We start from the raw sequence: 13,239 nt of genomic DNA, 5'->3' as shown, positions 1-13,239 counted from the left end.
CCCTCGGACATCAGTTCCAGTCCTGCCCAGGTGTAACCCGTCCAGTTTGTACAGGTCCCACCTCCTCCAGAACCAGTCCCAATGCCCCAGGAATCTGAAACCCTCCCCCTGACACCATCTCCTCAGCCACGTATTCATCCTATATGGACCCATCTCACTCCTGAACACTGACGCTAAAGTCCTGGCGAGGCGGTTGGAGAGTTGCCTGCCAGAAGTGATCGCGGAAGATCAGGCCGCGTTTGTTAAGGGCAGACAGTTAACAGCAATCATCAGACGCCTGCTGAACGTAATTATGACCCTGCCCAGGGGGAAGACACCAGAAGCGATAGTCTCCCTGGACTCTGAGCAAAATCTTCCTGGTGAAGCCCCCAAGTAGGAGGCGCAGAGCTGGAGGCTTTAACTGACCCAGACAAAATTCAAGTCCCCAAGTACCTGGGGATACAGATTGCTTAGAACTGGAAGAGGCTCCATGAGTGGAGCTTGACGAGCCTAGTGGAGATGGTGAGGGGGGACTCGCAAAGATGGGACTCACTCCCATCTTTGAATAAAAATGAACTTACTGCTCTTCTTACTCAGAACGCTCCCCAAATCCTTCTTCATCAGGGTTGACAAGCTAATCATGGTCTGGGCGGGAAAGAATCCGAAAGTCCGGAAAGCCGTCAAAGTGGGTGACACATGGGAGGCCTGGCTTTGCCGAAGCTCCTACTCTACCACTGGGCAGCAAACACAGAGTGTGGGGTTGGTTGGGAGAGCCGGAGGCGGAATTTGTCTAAATGGAGGAGGGCTCCGGTACGGGGATCTCTCTCCAGGTACTCGCCACTGCCTCGCTCCCGGCCCCCTCCCCATGCACAGACCGGTGGTAGTAGCCACATCATAGTCCTGGAACCAGTTCAGGCCCCACCTTGAACTCAGCGATAGGGCTGTTGAAATCCCCATCTGCAATAGAACATAGAACATACAGTGCAGAAGGAGGCCATTCAGCCCATCCAGTCTGCACCGAACCACTTAAGCCCTCACTTCCACCCTATCCCCGTAACCCAATAACCCCTCCCAACCTTTTTAGACACTAAGGGCAATTTATCATGGCCAATCCACCTAACCTGCACATCTTTGGACTGTGGGAGGAAACCGGAGCACCCGGAGGAAACCCACGCACACACGGGGAGAACGTGCAAACTCCGCACAGTGACCCAGCGGGGAATCGAACCTGGGGCCCTGGCGCTATGAAGTCACAGTGCTAACCACTGTGCTACCATGCTGCCCCATAAATCTACATCGGCAAGGATAGACGCCATGTTCCAGACATGGAAAGGGGACAGAGGGGTACTGATGTTGGGGACATGTACGTTGTGTCCCTGGGGACACTATCGGAGAAGCTCCAACTCCCGAAAAGGGAACTACCTTCGATATCTGTAGCTGCGAGACTTTCTCTGCAAAGAGACCAAGACATTCTCCCAGCTACCCGGACACAACCCAGTGGACAGAATGTCAGCACTGGGCCAGCTGGGGGGAGACAGAATGTGGCGACAGACACAACGACTTTTGGAAGAGGTCAGGACCCCACTGGACAAAACGCGATAGAACTGGGGGGAGGAGCTAAGCATGGAGAGAGGGGGAGGACTCTGGATCGAGGCACTGCACAGGATCAACTTCCCCTCCTCATGCGAAGGGCTGAGCCCAATGCAAGTTAAGATGGTGCACGGAGCACACCTAACCAAGACACGGACGAGCAGACTCTTCCCGGGGGTGGACGATAAGTGTGAGCGGTGTCGGAGGGGGGACCCGGCCAACCACACCCACATGTCTTAGTCCTGCCGCAGACTCAATGGGTTTAGGACTGCCTCTTCGAGGCCATGTCCAGGGTGGTTGGGGTGAAGATGGAGCCAGGCCTGTTCGTGTCGGTCTTCAGGGTATAGGAGCATCTAGAGCTCCTCACGGAGAGAGGGGCCGACGCCTTGTCTTTCGCCTTACTGATCGCCCGACGGAAACGTCTGCTCAGATGGAGGTCGATTCACCAGCCAGAACCTCAAACTTGCTCTCTGACTCCCTGCCCAAATTCCGAAAGTATTAAAAAAATAACATTCGCAATGAGGAGATCTGATGAGAGATTCTACCATACGTGGGAAAAAATTCACCAGCTTCTTCGAAGACCTGTCTGTAACCAGCGACTCTGGGGAGGGTGGGGGAAAAGGAGGAACAACCAGAGGAAGGGGGGGGGGCAGGGGGGAGGGGGGGAATCACCCACACCATAGAGAAAAGGGGAAATAGGCCTTACACTCTGAGGGGCGCAGGCCCACACACCTGAAAGACCGGGGCGACATAGTAATGGGAGATTGGCCCAGGAAACACTGTGAAACAAAAGGGGAATAAAGCCATCTGCCTAGTCCTGCACCGTAACCAATCGAGACAACATAAATAGATCACAGGCTACACTTGGCTGTAAGAGATGTATCGATATTTGTGTATTAACCTTCTAGCTTGTTCCATGTGGGGTTTTTTTCTTTTTCCGTTCTCTGTATTTTATGGTTAGTTTATCATGCCTTTCTCCATTACTGCATTACCATGTTTTTCCCAGTATGTCCGATACACACTAATGTAAATAGTGAAATGCTGATAGAAACACTTCTTCAAAAGGAGAGCAGAGAGAGCATGAAAAAGTGCTGGCGGTAAAATCCAAAGATATTCAATAAGTATGTCAAGGGGGAGAGGGTAACCAGGGGAAGGGTGGGACCCATTGGGAATCAAGGGGGTCATCTGTGCATCGAGCAAGATGTCATTGGCCGGATGCTAAATGAGTGCCTCACATCTGTCTTCACTTTGGAGGAGGAGGATGTGGCTGCTGATTTCAGACAGCGGGTCTGTGAGCTTCTTGAGCAGCTTGGCAGAGGGAGTGAGGGGATACTGAGGGTTCTGGCGAGCTTAAACGTGGACACATCCTACAATCTAGACGAGTTGTAGCCCAGGCTGCTGTGGGAGGCAAGGGAGGAAATTATGGGGGCTCTGACTCAAAGTTTTAATTCCCCTCCGACCGCAGGGAAGGTACCAGAGGCCTGGAGGACAGTGAACGTGGTTCCACTTTTCAAGAAGAGTGGTGGAGATAATCCAGGGAATTACAGACCAGTGAGTCTCACATCGGTGGGAGGGAAACTATTGGAGAAAATTCTGAAGGAATCTCTACTTGGATCTGGGGCAGTCAGCATAGCTTTATCAGAGGGAGGTCATGCCTAACATGCCTAAAGGTGCGGAAGGAGGCCATTCAGCCCATCAAGTCTGCACTGGCCCTTGGAAAGAGCACCCTCCTGAAGCCCACCCACCTCCACCCTATCCCCATTAATCCACCCAACCTTTTTGGACACTAAGGGCAATTTATCATGGCCAATCCGCCTAACCTGCACATCTTTGGACTGTGGGAGGAAACCGGAGCACCCGGAGGAAACCCACGCACACACGGGAGAGAACATGCAGACTCCACACAGACAGTGACCCAAGCCGGGAATCGAACCTGGGACCCTAGTGCTGTGAAGCCACAGTGCTAACCATTGTGCTACCGTGCCGATGTACTTTATATGGATTTCAGCAAAGCCTTTAACAAGGTCCCACACAAGAGACTGACAAATCAGATAATAGCACATGGGATCCAGGGTAACTTGGCAAGCTGAATCCATAACTGGCTTCATGGTAGGAGGCACAGGGTGGTGGTAGAAAGCCGCTTGTGTGACGGGAGGCCAGTGTCCAGTGGCGTACCACAGGGATCGGTGCTGGGTCCCTTATTGTTTGTGATATGTATATGGGTGTAATCAATGAATGGCAGGACACTAGGAGGCTCAGCGGAACAAGAGGGATCTTGGGGTGTTTGTCCACAGATCCCTGAAGGCAGCAGGACAGGTTAATAGGCTAGTTAAGGCTAGTTAAGAAGGTATACAAAGAACAAAGAACAAAGAAAATTACAGCACAGGAAGAGGCCCTTCAGCCCTCCCAGCCTGCGCCGATCCAGATCCTTTATCTAAACCTGTTGCCTTTTTTCCAAGGATCTACTTCCCTCTGTTCCCGCCCGTTCATATACCTGTCCAGATGCATCTTAAATGATGCTATCGTGCCCGCCTCTACCACCTCCACTGGCAAAGCGTTCCAAGCACCCACCACCCTCTGCGTTAAAAACTTTCCACGCACATCTCCCTTAAACTTTCCCCCTCTCACCTTGAAATCGTGACCCCTTGTAACTGACACCCCCACTCTTGGAAAAAGCTTGTTGCTATCCACCCTGTCCATACCTCTCATCATTTTGTAGACCTCAATCAGGTCCCCCCTCAACCTCCGTCTTTCCAACGAAAACAATCCTAATCTACTCAACATCCAGATGAACCTCCTCTGCACCCTCTCTAAAGCAGCCACATCCTTCTGGTAATGTGGCGACCAGAACTATACGCAGTATTCCAAATGTGGCCTAACCAAAGTCCTATACAACTGTAACATGACGTGCCGACTCTTGTGCTCAATACCCCGTCCGATGAAGGCAAGCATGCTGTATGCCTTCTTGACCACTCTATCGACCTGCGTTGCCACCTTCAGTGTACAATGGACCTGAACTCCCAGATCTCTCTGTACATCAATTTTCCCCAGGACTCTTCCATTGACCATATAGTCTACTCTTGAGTTAGATCTTCCAAAATGCATCACCTCGCATTTGCCTGGATTGAACTCCATCTGCCATTTCTCTGCCCAACTCTCCAATCTATCTATATTTTGCTGTATTCTCTGACAGTCCTCCTCACTATCTGCAACTCCACCAATCTTAGTATCATCTGCAAACTTGCTAATCAGACCACTTACACCTTTGTCCAGATCATTTATGTATATCACAAACAACAGTGGTCTGAGCACGGATCCCTGTGGAACACCACTAGTCACCCTTCTCCATTTTGAGACACTCCCTTCCACCACTACTCTCTGTCTCCTGTTGCCCAGCCAGTTCTTTATCCATCTAGCTAGTACACCCTGAACACGGGACACTTGCCTTTACCAGTGGTGGCATAGATTATCAGAGCAGGGAGCGGGGAGGTCACGTTGGAGCTGGGCAGGAATTTGGTTAGGCCACAGTTGGAGAACGTGTTCAGTTCTGGTCACTGTGAGAAGGTGCAAAGAAGATTCACCAAGATGTTGCCTAGGATGGAGCATTTTAGCAATGAAGGATAAGCTGGATAAGCTTGGGTTATTTTCTTTGGAGCAAGAAGGCTGGCAGGGGATCTGATTGAAGTGTATAAGATTATGAGGGACATGGACAGGATGAATAGAAGCCACTTGTTGTCCTTAGTTGAAGGGTCAATAACAAGTGGGTATACGTTTACGGTGAAAGTCAGGTGGTCTGGAGGGGATTTGAGGAAACATTTTTTCACCAGAGGGTGGTGGGAATCTGGAACACACGGCCTGGGAAGGTAGTTGGGACAGGAAACTCACAATCTTTCAAAAGTACTTGGAGGAGCCCATTAGGGAAGGAAATCCGCCTTTCCACCCGGTCTGGTCTACCTGTGAGTCTAGATTCACAGCAAAATGGCTGACTCTTAACTGCCCCCTGAATTGGATCGAGCAAGCCACTCAGCTCAAGGGTAGTGAGGGATGGGCAACAAATGCCATCGATGTCCATATCCCATGAAATAATTTTTCAGAACCTAGAGAATCATAGAAGGAGGCCATTCAGCCCATTGTGTCTGTGGCAGCTCTCTTCTTGAACAACTCAATTACTCTCACTCTCCCTTCTTTTCCTTGAAGCCCTGAAAATGTTTTCTGTTCAGATAATTACCCAATCCTCTTTTGAAAGCCATGAGTAAGTTGCCTCCACCACACTCGGGCAGCACGTTCACGATTATCGGGGTGGGGGCTGATGTTGTCTGGCGTACTGACCTCTACCTCGCAGAGGCTGACTGCCAAAAACACTCAGACACTTCCTCCTACCTCCCCCTGCATCATTTGTACCAAGCCACTGTTTCCAGGACTATCACTGACCCTCATCTCCTCTGGAGATCTTCCCTCCACAGCGTCCAACCGCATAATCACCCAACCCTGGGCAACCCGCTTCTACCTCCTCCCCAAAATCCTCAAAGAGGAATGTCCCGGTCGGCCCATCGTGTCAGGCTGTTCCTGCCCCACCAAACTCATTTCTTCCTATCTTGACTCCATACTCTCTCATCTTGTCCAGTCCCTTCCTACTTTCATTCACGATTCCCCCAGGGGCAGCACTGGTTCGCACTGCTGGCTCACGATGCTGTGATCCCAGGTTCGATCCCGACTCCGGGTCACTGCCCGTGTGGAGTTTGCACATTCTCCCCGTGTGGGTTTCACCCCCACAACCCAAAGATGCGCAGGTTAGGTGGATTGGCCACGCTAAAATTGCCCCTTAATTGGGAAAATAAATAATTGGGTACACGAACATAGAACAGTACAGCACAGAATAGGCCCTTCGGCCCTCAATGTTGTGTCGAGCAATGATCATCCCACTCAAACCCACGTATCCACCCTATACCCGTAACCCAACAACCCCCCCCCCCTAACCTTACTTTTTTAGGACACTACGGGCAATTTAGCATGGCCAATCCACCTAACCCGCACATCTTTGGACTGTGGGAGGAAACCGGAGCACCCGGAGGAAACCCACGCACACAGGGGGAGGACGTGCAGACTCCGCACAGACAGTGACCCAGCCGGGAATCGAACCTGGGACCCTGGAGCTGTGAAGCATTTATGCTAATCACCATGCTACCGTGCTGCCCTCTTTAGAACAAATGTGGAACAAAAAATAATTCCTCCAATGCTCCACATCCTATCAAGAAGTTCCAGTTCCCGGTTTACCATGGCTATCCAACCCCTCTCTACTGCCATTCCCCGACAGGATGGTCTCCGTTTCTTCCTCGAACAGAGGCCTGAGCAATCCCCATCCATCAACACTCTCCTCCGTCTGGCCGAACCTGTCCCCTCACTAAACAATTTCTCCATTAACGTGCCTCACGTCCTCCAAACCAAAGGCGTGTCTATGGGTCACAAGAACAGAAAATACAGGAGAGTCTCAGCAGGTCTGGAAGCCCCTGTGGAGAGAGAATGGAACTAACGTTTCGAGTCTGGATGACTCTTTGTCAAAGTTCTTCACCAAAGGCTGGCTAGGGGTACCCACATGGACCCCAGTTTTGCCAGTTTGCTGATGGGGTATGCGGAACATTCCTTGTTTCAGTCCTACTCCGGCCCTGTCCCACAACTCTTAGCGGTACATTGACGACTGTTTCGCTGCCGCTTTATGATCCCGTCTGGGCCTGGAAAATTGAAGTATTTTGCTTCCAATTTCCACCCCTCTAACACCTGAGGGGAGGCAGTGACGTGGTGGTATTGTCACTGGACAAATAATCCAGAAACCAGGCGAATGCTCGAGGGTTCAAATCCCACCAGAGCAGATGGTGAAATTTGAATTCAACGAAAAATCTGGAATTAAAAATCTAATGGTGGCCATGAAACCATTGTCGATTGTTGTGAAAACCCATCTGGTTCACTAATGTCCTTTCGGGAAGGAAATCTGCCGTCCTTACCTGGTCTGGCCTACACGTGACTCCAGACCCACAGCAATGTGGTCGACTCTTAAAATGCCTCCAGGGATGGGCAACAAATGCTGGTCCAGCGACGCCCAGATCTCATGAATGAATAAAAAACAACTTTCCCATGGCACATTTTTGAGACATCCCTTCCTTGACCTTTCTATCTTAATTTCTAGAATATCCACTTGTATTACAACCATTAGTATAACAACCATTGTAGTACTACCATTAGAAACCCACCAACTCCCACAGCTATCTCGATTACTTCATACCCCACATCCCGTAAGGACTCCATCCCATTCTCCCAGTTCCTTCTTCTCCATCGCATCTGTTCTGACGATGCCACTTCCGAAAAAGATGCTGCGGACATGTCTTCATTCTTCCTTAATCGTGGTTTCCCACCCGCTGTGGTCGACAGGGCTCTCAATCATGTCCGACGCACCTCCCACGCCTCTGCTCTTACCCTTTACCCTCCCTTCCTCCCAGAACACTGGTCCCCACTTTTCAATCCACCATCCTCTGTATTCAAAGAATCATCCTCCGCAGTTCCACCAACTCCATCATAATGTCATCACCAAACACATCTTCCCCTCACTCCCCTTGTCAGCATTTTTCAGGGTACCCTGGGGTACCCTTGTCCACCCCTCCATCACCCCCAACACCCTCACCCTCTTCCCACGGCACGATCTCACGCAATTGAGGGTGTAATACCTGCCCCATTACCTGTGCACCATCCCAGGGCCTAAATACTCTTTTTAAGTGAGGCAGCATTTCAAGTGCTCCTCCTTCAATCTGGTCCATTGCGTTTGCTGATCCCAGTGCGGTCTACTCTACATTGGAGAGACTAAACACAGATTGGGTTGTGAATTGCGCTTTCACATAGCCGTCCATCAGTCCAGAAGTAAAACACTCGAACACGTTGGTAACGAATATTCGTTTATTCACGGCCGGGACAAATCTCTAAGTAGTCGGGGAACCACCTTCGAGAAGTGCCAAAGTCCCAGAGTACGGACTGTCCCTTTATACAATCACAGCTTAGAGGTGGTCCCCTTAAATTCCTAGATACACCAATGATTTGGCAAGGATCCAGAACATGTACTTATATGGAATTATTATCCTGAGGTAGGGTGGTTACTATGACATAATCATTAGCACGGTTCACTAATACTGCTGCTGCTAACGGTTTTCTTATCCTATCCGTCCATCAGGTCCAACTTCCTTATCTCCTTCCCTCTCGTGCTCCTGAGTCAGCTCTTTCACATTCCAATGTCCATTGTCTCAGTTGACATGGTTTTACACACTCATCTTTGCTGTCTCTGCACTAACAGATAGAGTTCTGTTCTCATTCCATTCCCTCAACCCTTTAACATCTTTTTACTTGAGGATCACAGATATATGTCAGACCCTTAATATTACATACAGACAGCAAGGTTAAAACAAGACAATAAATGAAATCCACTTCCAGAGGGTGACAGCTTCGGTCCGTCCGCAAGCAGGACCCAGACCTTCCTGTCGCGGCCATTTCAACTCACCGCCCTGCTCTCACGTCCACATGTCCGTCCTCGGCCTGCTGCAATGTTCCAGTGAAGCCCAGCGTAAACTGGAGGAACAGCACCTCATCTCCCGATTAGGCACATTACAGCCTTCCGGACTTAACATTGAGTTCAACAAATTCAGACTGTGAACTCTCCCCTCCACCTTCACCCCATTTTTATTTCTATTAATTTATTTTCCCTTCTTCCCTCGATCTTTCCTTCCTTAACCGCTGTCTCCCCTCCCCCCCACCCCACTTGTACCACCTTACCCCTGTTCCTAGTTGCCCTTGGACACACTGTGTTCTGCCATTAGCACATTCTAATCTCTTTCTGTGCCACTATCAGCTCCCTTCTTAGCCGTGATCACCCACAATGTGAAGATGCCGGTGTTGGACTGGGGTGGGCACAGTAAGAAGTCTTACAACACCAGGTTAAAGTCCAACAGGTTTGTTTCAAATCACTAGCTTTCGGAGCACTGCTCCTTCCTCAGGTGAATCAGCAGTGCTCCGAAAGCTAGTGATTCGAAAACAAACCTGTTGGACTTTAACCTGGTGTTGTAAAACTTCTTAATTTGATCGTTCACATTTACATTCCTTTTGTCTTTCTGTCCTCGACAGCTTTGCCAATCTCCACCTATCGCTGGCCCTCTATTCCGCCTCACTGTTACATGCCCCCCGCCCCCCCCCCCCCCCCCCCCCCAAACAACAGTATAAATCTGACCCTATTTCCAATTCTCTCCAGCGTTGAGTCACCCAGACTCGAGACGTTCGCTCCCTTTTCTCTCCACGGATGCGGTCAAACCTGCTGAGATTGTCCAGTATCTTCTGTCTTTGTTTCAGATTCTAACCACTCGCTGCCTCATGTCACCATTGCTTCTGTTGCCAATCACTGTCCTCTAGTTCACGATCCTTCCACCAGTGGGAATCATTTCTTTTTGTTTTAGAAACAATTCTATTGAGGTACTTTTGGCATAAAAAACAGCAACATTATACCTTAATGTACAAAAAGCAAATAAGACATAATACAAGCATCGGCTCCCCTCTCGCAAGAACCTGCCGAAGCAACCCCCTACTCTACGCTACCCTAAACCCCCCCCCCCCCCCCCACCCCCACCCTCCTGCTGACGATTAATTATCCGCAAAGAAGTCAACGAATGGCTGCCACCTCCGGGCGAACCCTGACAGCAAAGCTCGCCACGTCCGAAAGCCAGACTTCAGACTTCGAGGGCTTTGAGTCCCTCCAGGCCAACAGTATTCGTCGCCGGGCTACCAGGGAAGCAAAGGCCACAACGTCGGCCTCCTTCTCCTCCTGGACTCCCGGGTCCTCCGAAACCCCACAAATTGCCACCTCAGGACTCATTGCTACCCTCGTCTTCACTACCCGGGACATGACGTCCGCGAATCCCTGCCAGTGCCCCCTGAGTTTAGGACACGCCCAGAACATGTGTACATGGTTCGCTGGTCTTCCGGCACATCTAGCACAGTTGTCCTCCAGCCCAAAGAATTTGCCCATCCTGGCCACCGTCATGTGGGCCTGATGTACGACCTTGAACTGGATCAGACTGAGCCTGGTGCATGTTGTGGTCATGTTTAGTCAACTCAAAGTGTCTGCCCATATGCCACCGGGAATAATGAAAATGAAATGAAAATCGCTTATTGTCACAAGTAGGCTTCAAATGAAGTTACTGTGAAAAGCCCCTAGTCGCCTGTTCGGGGAGGGTGGTACAGGAATCGAACCGTGCTGCTGGCCTGCCTTGGTCTGCTTTAAAAGCCAGCAATTTAGCCCAGTGTGCTAAACCAGCCCCTGGAACAATTTCTACTCATGTCCAGGTCCTTCATGATCTTTAACACCTCCATCAAATCTTTTCGCAGACCTCTCCTCCCAGGGGAACAGCCTGAGTTTCTCTAATCTGTCCATGTCACTGAAGTTCCTCATCTCTGAAACCATTCTTGTAAATCTTTTCTGGACCCTCAGAAAGGCCTTCACATTCTTCCGAAAGTTTGGTGACCAGAACTGGACACATAGCCCCAGTTGGGCCAAACCCTTGCTTCATGCAGGTGCAATGCAAGATGCACTCATATCATTTGGTCCTCCTTAAACCTGGTGAACTCAACAGGAAAGGGAATCCTATCATGTGGATAGACACTCTACATTCTAAAGACCTCAAACAAATAAGAACAAAGAACAAAGAAAAGTACAACACAGGAACAGGCCCTTCAGCCCTCCAAGCCCGTGCCGACCATGCTGCCCGGCTGAACTAAAACCTTCGACACTTCCGTATCCGTATCCCTCTATTTCCATCCTATTCACGTATTTGTAAAGATACCTCTTTAAACATCGCTATCGTACCTACGTCTACCACTGGTTTAGCTCACTGGGCTAAACCGCTGGCTTTTAAAGCAGACCAAGCAGGCCGGCAGCATGGTTCGATCCCCGGACAGGCGCCGGAATGTGGCGACTAGGGGCTTTTCACAGTAACTTCATTGAAGCCTACTCGTGACAATAAGCGATTTTCATTTCATTTCATTTTCATTTCACCTCCTCCGGCAGCGGGTTCCAGGCACCCACTACCCTCTGTGTAAAATACTGCCCTCGCACATCTCCTCTAAACTTTGCCCCTTGCACCTTAAACCTATGCCCCCTAGTAATTGACCCCTCTACCCTGGGAAAAAGCCTCTGACTATCCACTCTGTCTATGCCCCTCATAATTTTGTAGACCTCTATCAAGTCGCCCCTCAACCTCCGCCTTTCCAGTAAGAACAAACCGAGTTTATCCAACCTCTCCTCGTAGCTAACATCTTGCCCAAGTCTGCGCATTTCTAGACCCAGTTTTCTAAACCCATCTTGATAATCTTATTAATTCCCTTAATCTTTGTAATGGCCTCAATCTCTTCACCCAGTAATCAGCTATTCTCAAGGAGAGCTCCACGCCAGCCGATGCAATCTGTACTCAGGATTGAACCCTTTTAACCTCATTCATACAAATATTCATGATGCAGCCATACAGATGCAGTTCTGCACATTATTGATCTACATATTAAATATTTTCAGCATGTAAAACAAATACACGCACATCTCGTCACACTTTTGCTTCTCATGACACCTCAAGTCAAATCAATGTACACTCAGCAAAAGTAACGCTGAAGGAGAGACTTTGAAGTGAACTGTCAGAGCATTTAAGACTGGAAGTAATTCAATTTCACGGTTCTGCGGATTAATTACTCAAGTTTCCGCCTGCTCAATTACTTTAATCAAGAGCACTTGATGGAATTACTGACTTTGTAACTCCCTGCCAGCGACCTATTAGCCAGAGATGATCTGTAAAGGAGGATGTGAAGCCGGCAAAGTGGGGATGCAACAAGAGCTAACCAGCCCAAAAGTAAGCTTGTCCGCTGGCTAATTTCAGCTGGCAGGGAGGCTGACCTTTTTCAGGGGCCTTGCAGGGGCCTTGGGAGCCAGCGTCATCGAGCATGGACAAGAACGAAAGTTGTAGAGACTCTGCTTGAGAGTGGAAGGTGCGGACTCTCCCCACTGACCTGAATCAGTAATGACAGCCACAGGTCAACTCTGGGTTTGTGGTGATGGGCAGGAGGTACATTGTTGCCATGGAGACGGTGTCCTTCTCCCTGGTGGGTCCTGCCGTCTTGGGCCCTGTGGCCTTTCCCAGGAGCCTCGAGGTTGCCATACCTCAAAACGTGGAAGCCAAAACAAAGGCCGAGGACAAGCAGCACCATGGAGGGGGTGATATGAATGCAAGACTCCCGCTTCTGACGGGAAAGCATAGAGCCTGGACAGGCCCCAGAAATAAAGAAACATATGGAATCAGGTGTCATAGGAGATGATCATTAAGCCGGCTGTGGTGATATGATTTGCATACCTGTCTGCCATTGGGGCAGAACACCGGCTTACCATTGGCCCTGGTCAGTCATGTGCCTCTCGACCGATTGGTCGAGAGGCTGAGTTAACCACGCCTCCTTGCCGAGGTATAAATAGTCAAACGCCCGGCGGTCGTCCATTTTATTGTAGACAACCGCAGGGCTAAGTTCTAGTTTATTAAAGCCTAACTTTTGTAAAGCAACTCGTCTCTCGTGCAATTGATGGCACATCACCGGCTGAGCCTGCTCCAGTCC

The 13,239-nt window shown here is 49.9% G+C and overlaps 1 pseudogene; it reads right to left on the bottom strand.

Moving 5' to 3' along the window:
- The window catches only part of LOC119969945, a 68,316-nt pseudogene extending 55,425 nt beyond the window's left edge, over nucleotides 1-12,891 (bottom strand).
- Between the last annotated feature and the right edge of the window lie 348 nt (nucleotides 12,892-13,239).

Source organism: Scyliorhinus canicula, chromosome 8 (genome assembly GCF_902713615.1).
Source record: "Scyliorhinus canicula chromosome 8, sScyCan1.1, whole genome shotgun sequence".
In the NCBI taxonomy this organism is placed as follows: domain Eukaryota; kingdom Metazoa; phylum Chordata; class Chondrichthyes; order Carcharhiniformes; family Scyliorhinidae; genus Scyliorhinus; species Scyliorhinus canicula.
Note: the sequence above shows the minus strand (reverse complement) of the source record. Positions and strands in the feature narration are given on the sequence as shown.